This window comes from Nomascus leucogenys, chromosome 20 (genome assembly GCF_006542625.1).
Source record: "Nomascus leucogenys isolate Asia chromosome 20, Asia_NLE_v1, whole genome shotgun sequence".
Classification (NCBI taxonomy): Eukaryota; Metazoa; Chordata; class Mammalia; order Primates; family Hylobatidae; genus Nomascus; species Nomascus leucogenys.
In genome coordinates this window covers 61,662,576-61,679,124 of record NC_044400.1, presented here as the reverse complement: position 1 = coordinate 61,679,124, position 16,549 = coordinate 61,662,576, and positions in this window count along the sequence as shown.

Here is a 16,549-nt window from a genome sequence, read left to right as displayed (position 1 = left end):
CAACTAAAACAAACAAATGAAGCAAAAGAAAAAATCCTGAGGGATATTCATCATAAGTCATTTCTGGAACAAGGCTAATAAGTATAAACATAAGCTTTGAGCATATTGTGTTTTTTCAGTAGTTGTAGATATTGTTAATCCTGAACATCCCTTTGTAAGACAGCTATAAAGAGAATTCCCCAACAGAGATCTTAATTCTCCCTGGGACAGAGTTCCTAGGTGAAGGGGCAGACTGCCATCTTTGCTGTTTGGGCAACTCAACCATTCCAGCCTGCTTTGGAGAGTCCAAATTGAGTGGAGAGAGAAGGAATCCCCCAGAACAGCACAGCTGCTCTACCAAAACGTAGCCAGACTGTTTCCTTCAGCGGGTGCCTGATCTGTTGCTCCTCACGGGGCGGGACTTCCCAAGGGAGGCCTCCAGCCACGACTGCAGGTACTCTCTGGCCAACAGAGACTTGAAAACTTCCTGTGACAGAGCTCCTAGAGGAAGGGGTGGGCCGCCCTCTTAGCTGTTTGGGTGACTTAGCTATTCCACCTCCAGGCTTTGGAGAGCCCAAGCCCATCAGAGGTGGAAGTGGTACCCGAGCAGAGCAGAGCCACTCTACAAAAGCATGGCCAGACTACTTCTTTAAGCAGGTCTCCAATCCCATTCCTCCTTACTGGGTGAGACCTCCTAACTGGGGTCTCTAGTCACCTCCTACATGTGCATTTGGGCCAGCAACATGTCCATACCTCCCTGGGGTGGAAGTTCCAAAGGAAGGGGCAGGCTGCCATCTCTACTGTCTCATAGCCTTCACTGGTGATACCTCCAGCTACTGGAAAATCCAAGGTTACTAGGAACTGGAGCAGACCCCAGCAAACCCCACAGCAGCCCTATAGAAAAGTAGCCAGACTGTTAAAAGAAAAAAAGAAAAAACCCATCCACCCATCCAAAGGTCAGCAATCTCAAAGACTGGAGGTAGATAAGTCCACAAAGATAAGAAAGAATCAGCACAAGAATGCTAAACTCAAAAAGCCAGAGTGCCCTCTTTCCTCTAAATGACTGCATCATCTTTCCAGCAAGGGTTCCAAACAGGGCTGAGGCTGAGATGGCTGAAATGACAAAAGAAGAATTCAGAATATGGATAAAAACGAACTTCACTGAGCTGAAGGAACATATTGTAAGCCAATGCAAGGAAGCTAAAAATCATGATAAAACATTTCAGGGTCGGGTGCGGTGGATCACACCTGTAATCCTAGCACTTTGGGAGGCCAAGGTGGGCGGATTGCCTGAGCTCAGGACTTTGAGACCAGCTTGAGCAACATGGTGAATCTTTGTCTTTACTAAAAATACAAAATATATATATATATTAGCCAGGCGTGGTGGCACATGCCTGTAATCCCAGCTACTCGGGGGGCAGGTGAAATCACTTGAACCTGGGAAGTGGAGGTTGCAGTGAGCCGAGATTGTGCACTCCAGCCTGAGTGACAGAGTGAAACTCTGTCTAAATAAATAAATAAATAAAATTTATTTCAGAAGCTGACAGACAAAATAGCCAGTATGGAGAAGAATGTACTGACCTGACAGAGCTGAAAAGCACACTACAAAAATTTCAAAATGCAATCACAAGTATTAACAGCACAATAGACCAAGTGGAGGAAAGAATCTCAGAGCTTGAAGACCATCTTTCTGAAATAAAACAGGCAGACAGAGAAAAAAGAATGAAAAGGAATGAAGAAAACTTCAGAGAAATATGGGATTATGTAAAATGACCGAATCTATGACTGATAGGTGTATCCAAAAGAGATGGGGAGAATGAGGCCAGGCGCAGTGGCTCATGCCTGTAATCCCAACACTTTGGGAGGCGGAGGTGGGTGGATTGTTTGAGGTCAGGGGTTAGAGACCAACCTGGCCAACATGGTGAAACCCATCTCTACTAAAAATACAAAAATTAGGTGTGGTGGCAGGTGCCTGTAATCCCAGCTACTCAGGATGCTGAGGCATTAGAACCACTTGAACCCAGGAGACAGAGGTTGCAGTGAGCCAAGATTATGCCACTGCACTCCAGCCTGGGTGATAGAGTAAGATTCAGTCTCAATAAATAAATAGATAAATAAAAAGAGAAATGAAGAGAATGGAACCAATTTGGAAAATATATTTCAGGATATCATCTATGTGAACTTCCCCAACCTAGCTAGAGAGGCCAATATTCAAACTGAAAAAATGCAGAGAACCCCAATAAGATACTCCTCGAGAAGATCATCCCAAAGACACATAATCATCAGATTCTCCAAGATAAAAATGAAAGAAAAAAGTGTTAAGGGTAGCCACAGACAAAGGCCACGTCACCTACAAAGGGAAGCCCTTCAGACTAACAGAGGACCTCTCAGCAAAAACCCTATAAGCCAAAAGAGATTGGGGGCCAACATTCAACATCTTTAAAGAAAAGAATTCCAACCCAGAATTTCATATCTGGCCAAACTAAGCTTCATAAGCCAAGGGAAAATAAGATCCTTTTCAGATAAGAAAATGTTGAGAGAATTCATTACCACCAGATATGCCTTACTAGAGATCTTCAAAGGAGCACTAAATGTAGAAAGAAAAAACACACTACCAGCTAATACAAATACACACTTAAACACACATACCAGTGTCACTATAAAGCAACCACACAAACAGGCCAACATAATAACCAGCTAACACCTCAAAAAGCTTATCTACCACCATCAAGTAGGCTTTGTCCCTGGGATGCAAGGTTGGTTCAACACATGCAAATCAATAAATGTGATTCATCACATAAACATAACTAAAGACAAAATAGCATGATAATCTCAGTAGATGCAGAAAAGGCTTCGATAAAACTCAAAATCCATTTATGTTAAGCACTCTCAATAAACAAGGTATTAAAGGGACATACCTCAAAATAATAAGAACCACATATAACAAAACTCACAGCTAACATTATACTGAATGGGCAGAAGATGGAAGCATTCCCCTTGAAAACCAGCACAAGACAAGGATGCCCTCTCTCATCATTCCTATTCAACATAGTATTGGAAGTTCCGGCCAAAGCAATCAGGCAAGAGAGAGAGGAATAAAGGGCATTCAAATATAAAGAGAGGAAATCAAATTATCCTTGTTGGCAGATGACATAATCGTATATTTAGAATACCCCATCATTTCAGCCCCAAAGCTTCTTAAGCTCATAAGCATATTCAGCAAATAAAAAGGATACAAAATCAATGTGTAAAAATTGCTAGCTTTCTTATACACCAACAACAGGCAAGCTGCGGGTTAAATCAGAAATGAATTCCTATTCACAATTACCACAAAAAGAATAAAATATCTAGGAATAAAGCTAACTAGGGAGGTGAAAAATCTCTACAAGGAGAACTATAAACCACTGCCCAAAGAAATCAGAGATGATACAAACAAATGAAAAAACATTCCATGCTCATGGATAGGAAGAATCAATACATTTAAAATGGCCATACTCCCCAAAGCAATTTATAGATTCAATGCTATTTCCATCAAACTATGATTGACATTCTTCACAGAACTAGAAAAAACTATTTTAAAAATCACATAGAACCCAAAAAGAGCCCTAACAGCCAAGACAATCCTAAACAAAAAGAACTCAGCTGGAGGCATCCTGCTACCTGATTTCAAATGATACTTCATGGCTATAGTAACCAAAACAGTATTGTACTGATACAAGAACAGACACATAGACCAGTGGAACAGAATAGAGAATCCAGAAATAAGACCATACACCTACAACTGTCTTATCTTTGAAAAACCTGATAAAAACAGGCAAGGGGGAAAGGATTCCTTATTCAATAAATAGTGCTGGGAAAGGTGGCTAGCCATATGCAGAAGGTTGAAACTGGACCCAACTTACACCATATACAAAAATTAACTCAAGGTGGATTAAAGAGTTAAATGTGAAACCAAAAACTATAAAAACCCTAGAAGACTACCTATCCAAACCCTCCTGGACATTGGAATGAGCAAAGGTTTCATGACAAAGACACCAAAAGCGATTGCAACAGAAGCAAAAAATGACAAATGGGGTCTAATTAAACTTAAGAGCTTCTGCATAGCACAATAAACTATTAACAGAGTAAATAGGCAACCTACAGAATGGGAGAATATTTTTGCAAACTACCTATCTGGCAAAGATCGAATATCCAGCATCTATAAGGTACTCAAACAAATTTACAAGTAAAAAACAACTGCATTAAAAACTGGGCAGGGCCAGGCACGGTGGCTCACCCCTGTAATCCCAGCACTTTGGGAGGCCTAGGCTGGCAGACCCAGAGGTAGGGTGCTCCAGTGTAAGCCACTCTTCTGGCTTTATGTCAACTTGAACCTAGTATGTCTCATTACCTACATAAAATCTACTCGCACCAATGTGTGTCACCAATATAAAACTTCTTAAAGATGAGTTAGAGAGTAAATGGAAGATTTTATATTGGATATCTTCAACTTAGCCTTAGATATATTTTCTAGAGGCCTCCTATCTCAACCCCCCTTTTTTATTCTTTCCTCTGACATTATTTGTCTATTCCCCTGTCTTGCCATCAAATGTCTTCCTTGAGATTTCTCCTCCTCTCACCTGGTGTTTTCAAAATAATCACTACTCCATATTTGCTTTAGCTTACCCATTACTGTTTTTAACTAGCAAATAACCTTATGACTGTAGGATCCATCATCCTTAGAAGACAATGAAGGTGTATGAAAATGTTCGCGGTAACAATGAGGATATTTGATGTGGGTCTCAGCCTGTACCTAAAATTTTCCAGTTAACGTGGGTCTACAGAATTCTTATAACTTCCTTGAATTTTATTTTACCCAAGCTAACCTAGACCTACTTCATTTGAGGGTCTGTTGTGAAAATAAACTATGAGTGTTGTAAAACACTCCATGTCATAGATGTGTAAGAAAATAAAATTTGCCCACTTTTTAATGAACTTGTTTTTTTTTTCTTGTAAATTTGTTTAAGGTCCTTATAGATGCTAGATATTAGGCCTTTGTCATATGTATATCATAGATGTGTTGGAAAGTAAAATAAAATAAGTTGTGGTTTGAGCTAGTCAACTGTAAGTTATCTCAAGATGTTATTTGCTAAAGTGAATCATTACATAAAAGAAAGTGAGGAGAAGTAAAGGACAAGAGAGCACCAAAATGTTCATTGCTAAGAATTTCAAAGCAACCGTCTTTGCCTTGTGAAGTTAGATGCTTTCTTAGCACTGCTGAGTAACCTGATATTCCCATTCCAGAGGATTCATTTGGATCGCAGCATGGTATAATCAAATACTCTTACCCATGGTCACTTTTTCCTAATTGTTCAGTGGAAGCCAGTCTAGAAGGATGAGATTACAGGCAGAGAGGCAAACTCATGACACTAAAAATGCTCCATTATAACAAGCACTCTTCTAAACAACACACACACACACACACACACACACACACACACAAGCACATACATTCCTTTAGTTTAAAAAAACCTGCTCAACTTGGAGTCTTTTTCCAGTAGTTGATTATGGTAAAAGAGAATGCTTCTATTCTTTCTGAAGACTTTTTGTCCAGAAGAGTTGGCTTTCTTAAGAACAAGCCGAAACTCAGCATAGGACTTACTTACCTTAAAATTCAGTTGAAAATCCGTGAGATGTAGTGTGTTGGGCTGTCTCTGGGGTAACAGATATTCCCCTTCACTCTTAGCAGTTCCAAAATCAGATTCATTAAGAAATTAAGCATAGGTAAAAGCTGTGTGGTTTCCTTGCCACTGCATTTGGTGTCAGACAACTAGAGCATCTAGAGCTAACGAATACATAAGAGTTGGTCACAGTTCATTACACTGCCTTGTCATGGGGTGTTCATATTAGCAGTCACCTCTAAGCAATCTATTTCATCTGAAGCAAGCTTAATGAAGTGTTAATATATGTTATGATTATATTGAAACTATAGGCAATGTTCCTCATATCTGTGCTGACCTAAGACAGTAAAACATTAGACATTTTCTAATCTGTAAGACAAAAATTCTATGAGAACCAGTTGCTTTATATGAAATAATGATTGTAGTAACCTGTGGCCCCAATATGGAGAATAAAACAAAAGTCTTTGCCTAAACTTAATCCTGCATAGAATTTCCCAGAAGGCATGTCTAAATAGGCCAGGACATTTTTTTCAATTACCCTTCCCCAACTTGACAGGCTAAACCTTGCCCTACATAACAGGTCTGTGTAATGCATAACAGAACTCTGCCTTTGTATATTTAAATCTGGAGGCTACATAGCCATCTATCCTTTGTGCAAGCAAGACTTTCAGCGTAAGATGCCGGGGAGTCCTGTGAGGACAGACCTGGCTGCTTCCTCCCCACTGTCATGACCTACTGCCCCAGAGCCACCAGATCCCCTGAGGGTGTTGTCAACACTAACTGAAAGAAAGACTAAGACAAAAACGTGGCTCCCACATGGTGAAGTTACTTACATTTGTGACTTCAAGTTCAAACAATTAAGACTTGCCACATTTTTAAAGAAGGGACACGCTGCCCTCCTGAATTTTCATTAAATGACAATATATGAAAATATATATTTAAGCCCTAAGGGAGTATTCAGGCAAAAATCAATTTAAGAAGTAACCAAGATATGCCTCATATGCAACTAAAAGTTAGATGAGAAGGCCAGTCATTCCCTTCTTTCCCAATTCCCACTGTATTACAATTTCTAAGTACATAGACTTGAACTTGAAGCAATCCAATGGACATGTCCAGTTTAGCCAATTATTATAGTTTCCTAATGTCCTCAGAGATTCTGATGATTAGAATCAGAATAGGGTCACTCCCGAGCTTACAAGCAGCAAATGATTTTTAAACTAGAGCCACTGCTAACACGAAAGGTTTTTGCTTCATATTAGCAGACATGCAACACGTTCCTATGTGGTATGAACTTTTCAGAAAAAAAAATAAATGTACAACATGCGAAACTGCCAGCACATACCCTTAAATGTGCTTAAAAGACAATAGCATGTTTTTCTGTTGCTTTCTGAATTAACCCTGAATTGAAAAACCTGAGTTTCTTCTGACAGCATGAGTCACTCATGCAGTATCCCTTCTTCCCACCCCTCTTTGGCAGAAGAGAAGAGCTGGTAAAGCAAAATGATACTTACGGATCAACATGGACAAATTGGCCTGAGGATTAGATACAAATGGTTACACGCAGATGATGATGCTGGCAGAAGCAGATCTTTCATTCTAATTTTAGGCATTGAATTTGGTTTACTGAAATGAAGGGTTTTAGGCATCACATATTCAATATATTTTAACCTTTCTGGGGAGCGTTTTCTAAACTCACTTTTTAGTGTGGGGTACAGGGGAGTGATAGGGTGGAACTTTTGCTGAGTTGCCAGCCCATAGGTTCCTATACTCAGCCATTCTGGTGTCTCTGACTGCAAACAAACTAGGCTTGAATGCAGTTGCTGTGGAATGCACTAATTAATTACATTTACTTTACATAATTGGCATTACAGCTTTTTGAACAAAAATGCAAATTTATGGAAATTGGTTGAAATACTTATGTAAAATAAAATAAAAATGGACCCCTAAATTATTGGAAAAAATAAGGTAGTTTTAATTGAACAGCTAAAAGATTTGTACTTCGTTATATGATTACATCTAGTAAACTCAATTTAAAAAGTAAGTTCATTTGCTTTTATCTAACCCTTCCATATCTCGCTCAGTGTTGTTGGTATAATTATCACCAATAAAGGGCCAATCTTATTTTCTATCTCTTTTAGCATCAAGCGTTAGTTCTGTAAACAGAAATGGAATATGTTATTCTATTGAACAGAGCCTCGTGCATTACAAATTAGGAAGCATTGGGCCAAAGACTGGCAAAGCAACCAATTATTCCTTGAAGGGGACATGATGTAGTACCCTTCTTGTGTTTTTCAGAGAGAATGACTTTGCTGTCGAACAGGCCTTTCCACAAAGGATCATTGCAACATTGCAAGGCAGTTGTAAGGTAGATAGCTTTGCAATCAATAGAATGTATCTGGCAAGGGTGACAAGGAATGGGTAATGCAGATGAATGTGCAGTTAGTGGTGCCGTAAAAAGAGTATTAAGATGCTCATGACATAGGAGTGAGTACCAGTAAATGGGTACTTAATACAAAATGTGTCAAGAAATGTGAAATACAGACGGGTAAACCCTAAATGACAAAAGTGAGAAATAAAACATTGCCAAGTTAAGTGACATAGACATTTACGCACAATTAACTAGCTGTTAATTATTGATGGACAACTCCCAAAATTCAGAGTGCCAGTTTCATATACATTCAGCTAATCAAGAACTTATACTGACCTCCAAATTCCAAGGCTATGAAAGTAATTTAACAGGATCCCAATAATTATGATTATATTTTAAATTTCTTATTCAGTATTTTTTTTCTTGGAGGGTGTGGGGTATTGTGGAGCAGATTTAGGGTGGCCTTACTTTTCTGGTGCTATTTTAGGAGGACTTCTACTTGGGTAATTATTTCTTAAAACATCCTTGGGATTTCAATTGAATACTTCGTTCTCTTTAGGTTCCTGCCATAAAATGTAATGGGGATGTTGCCTGAGACTATTTAAAGCTTGTCAACTGCTCATCAGGAGACAGTAGGTGAACTGATCTTTATAAATAGAGGGCTACATTCTCACACCTTGTTTCTCTGGAGTGACAAGTAGCTAAAGGACAAATCTCCTCTAGCAATCTGAAATGGATAAATGAAATAAGTAAGCCTTAAAAACTATTACCTGAGATATTCAGACTTTTAAAGCCAAAATGGGGCTGTGATCTTATTATTTCCATATCTATTTTCTGTGAGATGATAGACAATGTCTTCTGTTTTCCTCTTTTGATTTTTAATTTAATGCACTGCACATTTCTTTTGTTCCTACTATGTGCAAAATAGTACCTCAGGCCCTGAGGAGAAACACAGAAATATAATTCTTGCTCTTCCATGCAGACATAAACAAAATACAAAAGAACACACACTGTGTGGAAAAGGTTATAATAAAAGGAGAAAATAATGAAGTTTAAAAATAATTAACTTGGTTGTTCCTAGATGAGATGTATGACAAATCTGATGTAAAGATGCATCTCTCCTAGTTAGTGATTAATATCATATATTTCACTTCCTTGTGTTGTGGTAGAAGGCATTGAAATTATAGTACATTCTCTTCCTCTCTTCTTCATGTCTCTCACCATTCATTATTCATCCCTAGATTAAAACTATTTGGTTCGTCCGTGCAAGATTTCTAAAACTTTTGTTTGCCCCAATGGGGAGGAGTGCAAGTTCAGAAAGATATCCTAAAAACTATTGAGTTGTTCAATTCAAATGGGTGAACATTATGGTACATAAATTAGACCTCACTAAACAAACTAAAACACTAGGCTAACTAGCAAATTCATACTAATAAAATCATCAACATGATTAGAGTCTGAGCTCACTCATTCATTCACAAAGTCATTAAGTATATTGTTCATCAAATAGTTGGTTCAATGTTGGAATTACACTGATGAATATGAATCAGTCCCTACCCGCAGCCCTTAATGTGGGAAAAAAGACAGATGTGCAAAAACACCATTGAGCATGCCCAGAAGGGTGCTGAGTGTGACAAAAGGAAAAGGTTTTAGGATCTGAAATTGAGGGTTTCAGGATGCAGGGTGGTGGTAGGGAGGGGGTGGTGCTGAGAGTGATGGGATGGTCAGAAGCAGAAGTATGAAAGAGGAAGTCTTGGGGAAGGTGAATGCTGAGCTATGGTTTGACAAATAGACATTTTTGGACAAAGGTATGTACGTTTGGATCAAGAGATTCTATATCAAACACAGAGCAGACATGGAGGCATTAACCATAATGGGAAAACTGAAAGATACTAAATATTTTTAGATTATAAAGTTCCAGGAGATGAGCAAGTGGAGACAGTGGTCTAGTCATAAAATATTTTGCATGCCAGAGCAGTTAAGTTTGAACTTTCTCACCTCTTGGCAAGAGGAAGTTAAGAAATTTCTGATGTAGTTCTCCCAAAGGACGATTTCATTCAGTTTTGTTTGCTTGTTTAATACTTCATACACCTACGCAATGGGCTTGGTTAGGAACCTGTGGTGAACAAAAGAGAAAGTTTTTTTTTGTTTATTTGTTTTTTAAATCAAATCTTCCAATTGTTTGTTGTCCTTTTCCTATTTTGAAAAAAGAAGAAATAGCTTAGATTTTTGTTTCTCTTCTCCTTGCCAACTCCAGAGTTCTGCTTTTAATTAATTAACTGATCAATACAATTTTTAAATTAAATATCTCTATTCTCAATAAGAGCAGGGAAAATGTTCTTTTGTAATCTTTATTAATATCAACAGAAAGCATCAATTCATAAGAAAATTTTCAGAACACATTAAATTTTGTCAGTTCAGAATAAGTAAGTTACAAAAAAAGTTCAGGTATTTTAACCTAGGAATTTAAAAAATGATACATGATACATTTGTATATTTCTTTCTTTGCACCATAAAACTTCAATTAACTCGTATGAGAATACTATGTAAACCATTTATTAACTCCACAAGCTATATCAATATACTAGGTCCAGTAGAGATTAAGACACTTGCCACATGCCCCACAACCCTTTTTTGAGTATGGCTGGATTTTGACAGATTGTCTCCTAATTCTAACTTACGGCTCTTCCAACAAAGACATGATACTCACATTCCATCCTCTGTGTTTCAGAAATCCCACTGGCAAAAAGCCAGAATGAAGACGGATTAGAAGCATATTATTATTGGAATTAAAAGAACATTTAAATTTTGGTAAATACTTGTAAGCTTTAAGGAAGATAGTTTATTTTTACGTGATTTTTTTTTTGTTTTGAGATGGAGTCTCACTCTGTTGCCCAGGCTGGGGTGCAGTGGTGCAATCTCAGCTCACTGAAACCTCTGCCTCCTGGGTTCAAGCAATTCTTCTGCCTCAGCCTCCTGAGTAGCTGGGATTGCAGGCATGTGCCACCATGCCCGGCTAATTTTTGTATTTTTAGTAGAGACATGGTTTCACCATGTTGGTCAGGCTAGTCTCAAACTCCTGAGCTCGTGATCCGCCTGCCTCAGCCTCCCAAAGTGCTGGGATTACAGGCATGAGCCACAGCGCCCATCCTTAAGTGACTCTTTGTAGGACATATCTCCTTACAGTAAGATTCAAAAGTTTCCAAATTGATTTTATTATGTTAATATTTCTATAGAAGAAAATCGGGGACACTCAAACTTTAATGCTTTTTGTAAGTAATCTAATGGCCCTAAACACATTTACACACACGCACAGACACACACACGCAGTGTCAAAAATTATTGTATTGACTCTCAGGAGGCGTGTGTACTGGACCAAGAGTGGGGTCTCAAAGTAGAGTCACCCAATGCCCTATTGTGTTTTTCATATTTGAGCCCATGTCAGTTCCAATCACTGTGCTAAATGCCTTATATAAATGTAATCTCATGAATATCCTACAGTAATAGGGAGTTGCTATGAAAGTATAAGTAGTAAATGTTGATTTTGAAATAATGCCTGTCTGATTCAAGAACTCATGCACTTAATCCTGAAATCATCAATACTGAAATTTCAGTATTAAGGTTCAAATGTCTTCCCAACCAAAGCACCTAGATGAGGATTGCAGGAAAGGTAATGACTAGACTTCCGCAAACTAATATTATATTTAGAGTTGATTGTCATATAAATAATAAAGCAAATGATTAAAAACCAAAGATATAAAACAGAAACTCCTCATATTCCACTGACTTATTCTCATCCCCACTCTCATCAGGTAATTACTGTAAAGCATTATTTCAGGACAAATAGAGACCACTAACTGTACAAAACATTTATCAACATTAAACAGATCTTTTGATTTTTAATTTGAATAATAAGGTATTTTTCAGTTATGCCACCCTTATTTCTTCTCTATTCGATCATGTTCTTTCAGCAGTACCATAACTGTCACATTATCAAGGTTTGCAAATATAATTATAACATCTAGTTTTGCCCAAAGTATTGTTCTAAAAGCTGAAAATTAATAAAATGTTTAGCTTTTTACCTAGGTAGTGTAAATGGATCTGTAAGAAATATTAAAGCATACCACTTAAAAAGTACTTTGTAAGTCTAAATAAAATTATCTTTTTTCAATTACTCATGTTTATATGATTTTTTTTTAGCACTCTTAGAAATTTTATGAAACATTTGCGTTTAAACCCATCAATGCATGCATTACAGTGTGGTCACCATCCATTCACTGAAATAAGACTTCATTTACAAAGTGGTAAAAAAGAAAAACTTTTAGATGATTTAGTATTGAATGGTTTGATCTTAAAAATTGGAAATTAAATTATTGTGACCACATACATATGGTTCACTGATTCAAATCATGTTTCCTACTTATGTAAAACTTGTTTATTTTGGAGGCTCCCCAATGCCTTTTATTTTATTTACTGATTTATTTTTTCAGGTTACATGTGATAATTTAATACATTCATATAATAAATATTAAGTCAGTATAATTGGTATATCCATCAGCTTAAATATTTGTCTTTTCTTTAGGCTGGAAACATTCTAATTATTCCCTCCTGGCTATTTTGAAATATACAATAAATTATTTTCCTTATTTATTTATTTTTAATTTTTTAATTTTTTTTTTTTTTTTTGACAGAATCTTGCTTTGTCACCCAGGCTGGAGTGCAGTGGTGTGATCTCAGCTCACTGCAACCTCTGCCTCCTGGGTTCAAGCAATTCTCCTGCCTCAGCCTCCTGAGTAGCTGGAATTACAGGCGCATGCCACCACATCCGGCTAATTTTTTTTGTAATTTTAGTAGAGACGGGGTTTCACCATGTAGGTCAGGCTGGTCTCGAACTCCTGACATCGTGATATGCCCGCCTCAGCCTCCCAAAGTGCTGGGATTACAGGTGTGAGCCACCACACCCGGCCAAAGGTTGTCCCTTTAGTATCCTAATGGATGTAAGAGTAAGCATTTACAGATCATGTTATAATGTAAAAAGTCATTTTAACAAAGTGTCTAATACATGCCTGTTGGAAAGTATAATATTTTTATTGTTATTGTTACTGTAATAAGCATTCAAATGATTGAAATGAGGTGTTTCTTTATTGTAGCCTACAGTGGTTTTCTTCTGCTCTAACTGGAAATGACACTTGAATTGCGTTCACTTTATTTTGATCAAGAGTTTGTTCAAATTACCTTTGACTCCTCCAGCAATGTAGATATTTGAGTGACTTCGCTGTTGTCTTTGAAGAGAGGGAACAGCATGCCTAGGCTGTAAGGTGGGAACACAATCAGTGTTAAATCTCAGGGAGGCAGTTTGAATGAAGTAGGGGGTGGGGGGGAAGCTGAGGTCAGATGGGTTTGAGGATAGGGTTACACAGGGTCTTGTAACAGTTTTGTTGTTCACTCTGAATAAAATGAGAAGCTACTTGAGAAATTTTAGCAGAAGAGTGACATAATCTGACCTATGTTTCAAAAGAATCGCTCCAGCTGGTGTTCCAAAAGTAGACTGTAGGAGAAGGGTAGAAGTGAGGAGACTGATCAGAAGGCTCTAGAAATGATCCAGATGAGAGATGATGGCTGCTCATATAGTAGCATTTGCAGTAGGGGACATGAGGAGTGGTCAGATTCCAGAGATGTGCAGCTATAATCAAGGGAATTTTCTTATGTATTAGATGTGTGCTGTGAAAGAAAGACACTAAAAAGAGATCATGCTAAGTTTCTAGGCCTGAGAAACTGGAAGGATTCTATTGCCATTTAACTGAGATAAGAGAGACACTGGGTGGAACACATGTTTGGGGATAGGAAATCAGGGGTATAGATTTGGACATGTTAAGTTGAAGGTGCCTCACAGATATATGTGAGCTGAACTGGAACATGGGACTCTAATATATTGGGATGAATAGTGTCCTCCCAAAATGTATGTCTACCCAGAGCCTTTGAATGTGACCTTACTTGGAAATAGGTTCTTTGTAGATGTGAACAAGTTAAGGTGAGGTCATGAGGGATTAGAATGAGCCCTAAATGCAATAAGAATAGCCTTCTTATAGGAAGAGGGATATTTGAACACAGACATGCAGACTCTCAGTGAGGAAGGCCATGTGAAAACAGAAACAGAGACTGAAATAATGCATCTACAAACCGAGGAATGCCAGTGTTTGCTGGCAACCAACTGAAGGTTAGAAGTGGCAAGGAAAAGTCCCCTTCTAGACTCTTCAGAGAAAGCTTGTTCTTTCTGAGACCTTGATTTCAGATTTCTAGCCTCTAGACTCATGAGAGAATAAATTTCTGTTGTTATAAGCCACCCAGTTCATGGTAGTTTGTTATGAAGCCTAAAAATTTAGCATGCTTAGTGAGACTTTACTGGCCCTCAGTAATTCAGAACCATCATTTCCCCTATATGAGATTTCCTCTTCTCCTGCTCCTCTTGCAGCGATGAATCATATTCACTCTAGGGGGCAGGTGGTGCCTCACATAGCTGACTCCCATTGGGCTAAATGTCTAAATTCTGTAATTGGATTTTAAAAGTCAGGGGCACTGATTTTGCTTGCTGCCCTCATGGCTAGTTTGTTCTCCACCTTGTATTTATGCAGATTATTTTCTCAACATGAAATCTGTCTGAAATTTAATTTCCTCGCCTCTATGAGAGAGGTACTAAGAAATACAATGCCCCTCTATAATGGACTTTTAAGTTATATATAATTGGTTTAAAAACTTGGAGAAAACTTAAGAGCTTGCCTTGTGTTATAAATACTGATTCTAAAGAAAATTTTTAGATTAAGAAGATTAGTAAATATTTTAAAATAGCATTTTGTCATGTTTAGGTACTGTTCGTCTTGGTACCTTGAATAATTATATGTAATATTCAAAATATTCATTAAGGAATCCAATATTGCTCTTTTGGAAATTAAAACTGCCTTATTCACATTCTATGTGTACAAGAAAGGTTTAAGTTCTAAAACTGTAAGTTGTAGTATCTTATCCGAAAGGCCTTTGGTGTCCTCTGTTTTAAAATTCTGCATCTGAATTTGCTTATGGCTGGTAAAAAAATAATGTGTTTGTCTTTTATCATGTGTCCTCATTATTTTATCTTTTGTCATGTGTCCTCATCATTTTGAGTTATATGCAGTTGCAGAAAGAATGAAGCTAGGGAAAAACCCTTAGAAACTGCAGAATTTTTTCAAGGGTCAGAAACACAATAGGTTTTTTGGAAAGTAATGGGGGATTATCACATGATAAGGATAAGTTGATGGGGTTGAGCTGAAAGCTAAGCATCTGGCTTATGAAAATTTTTGCTGTCGCTGCTGGAGCTAGTCAGCATTATATAGTTCCTTGATCACTAGGGACTTTACGATCTGTCTTAAGCTATTTGTGCACTAACAATAACTCTAACTGTTCATTCCATGATTTCTACTATTTATAGAAAAAAAAAGAGTAAATGATGTCTAAAAAATTTGAACATAAAGAGATGTTAAAATAAGGAGATTGGATGTAAAAAAAAATGCCAAAGAACACCAGGAGATGCAATAAATCCAAATGGTGTTCAAAACAAGAGGGAAAAAAATAGTTAATGCAAAACTGAACTGAAAGATGCAAATAAATAAGTAAATTTCTCATTCAGGATCCATTTGGAGGCTGTGTTTCTTGGCAGAGTTACTGCTTATTATTTTTATGTTTCTAGTTTCCCATCTCCTTTTGTCAGTCTATTGAAAGCTTGTTAAAATCTTATTTGCTTTTGCTGTACCTTTGTCATTGTTTTTGCCTTAACTTTAATGCTAAATCATGTAGAAGTAAGGTAAAAGGGAGAACAGAGTTAACACAAATAGTCATTGTAGCAGCCTAGTTTTATGGATACTTCATATATTGATCAGCTTATGTTTTATTCAGACTAGATGGAAGAACAATTGGGAAATAAGAAGTAATCTCTCCCCTAAATAGTAAATTGCAATGCTGATGCAAAACATGTAAGGGTTTCCAGGAGAGACTGGTTAGCCTCTGAAAGGTGCACTGACATACAAAAGAAATAACCTGTCTGTCCATGGGAACACTCCAAGCAAAATAAGAGTTGCTACATTAAATTCTGTTTCTTTTGAAAAAGACAGAAATGTACTTCATATATATATATATGTATGTGTATGGGAATGTATACATATGCATGTATACATGTATAAACATATGTGTATGTATGTGTATACGTGTGTGTATATATGCATTTATATATGCATGTATATAATATGTGTATACAAATACATACACACACACATATACACATGCTTGTTTTGCATAGTGCTTGGCACATACTAGACCTCTAATAAATAGGTGGTCAGTGTGAAGGAATATATAAATAAATAAATATGGCACTAAGTGTGTCAACCAAGCCAATTAAAAGCTATCAAAACTTTCTAATGGTCAGAATAGTTGGATTGTCCAGATTCAAACCAAGGACCATATGAATGCTAATCCTGTGCTCTTAGACACGCCCAACATGATTCAGAAAGTACTA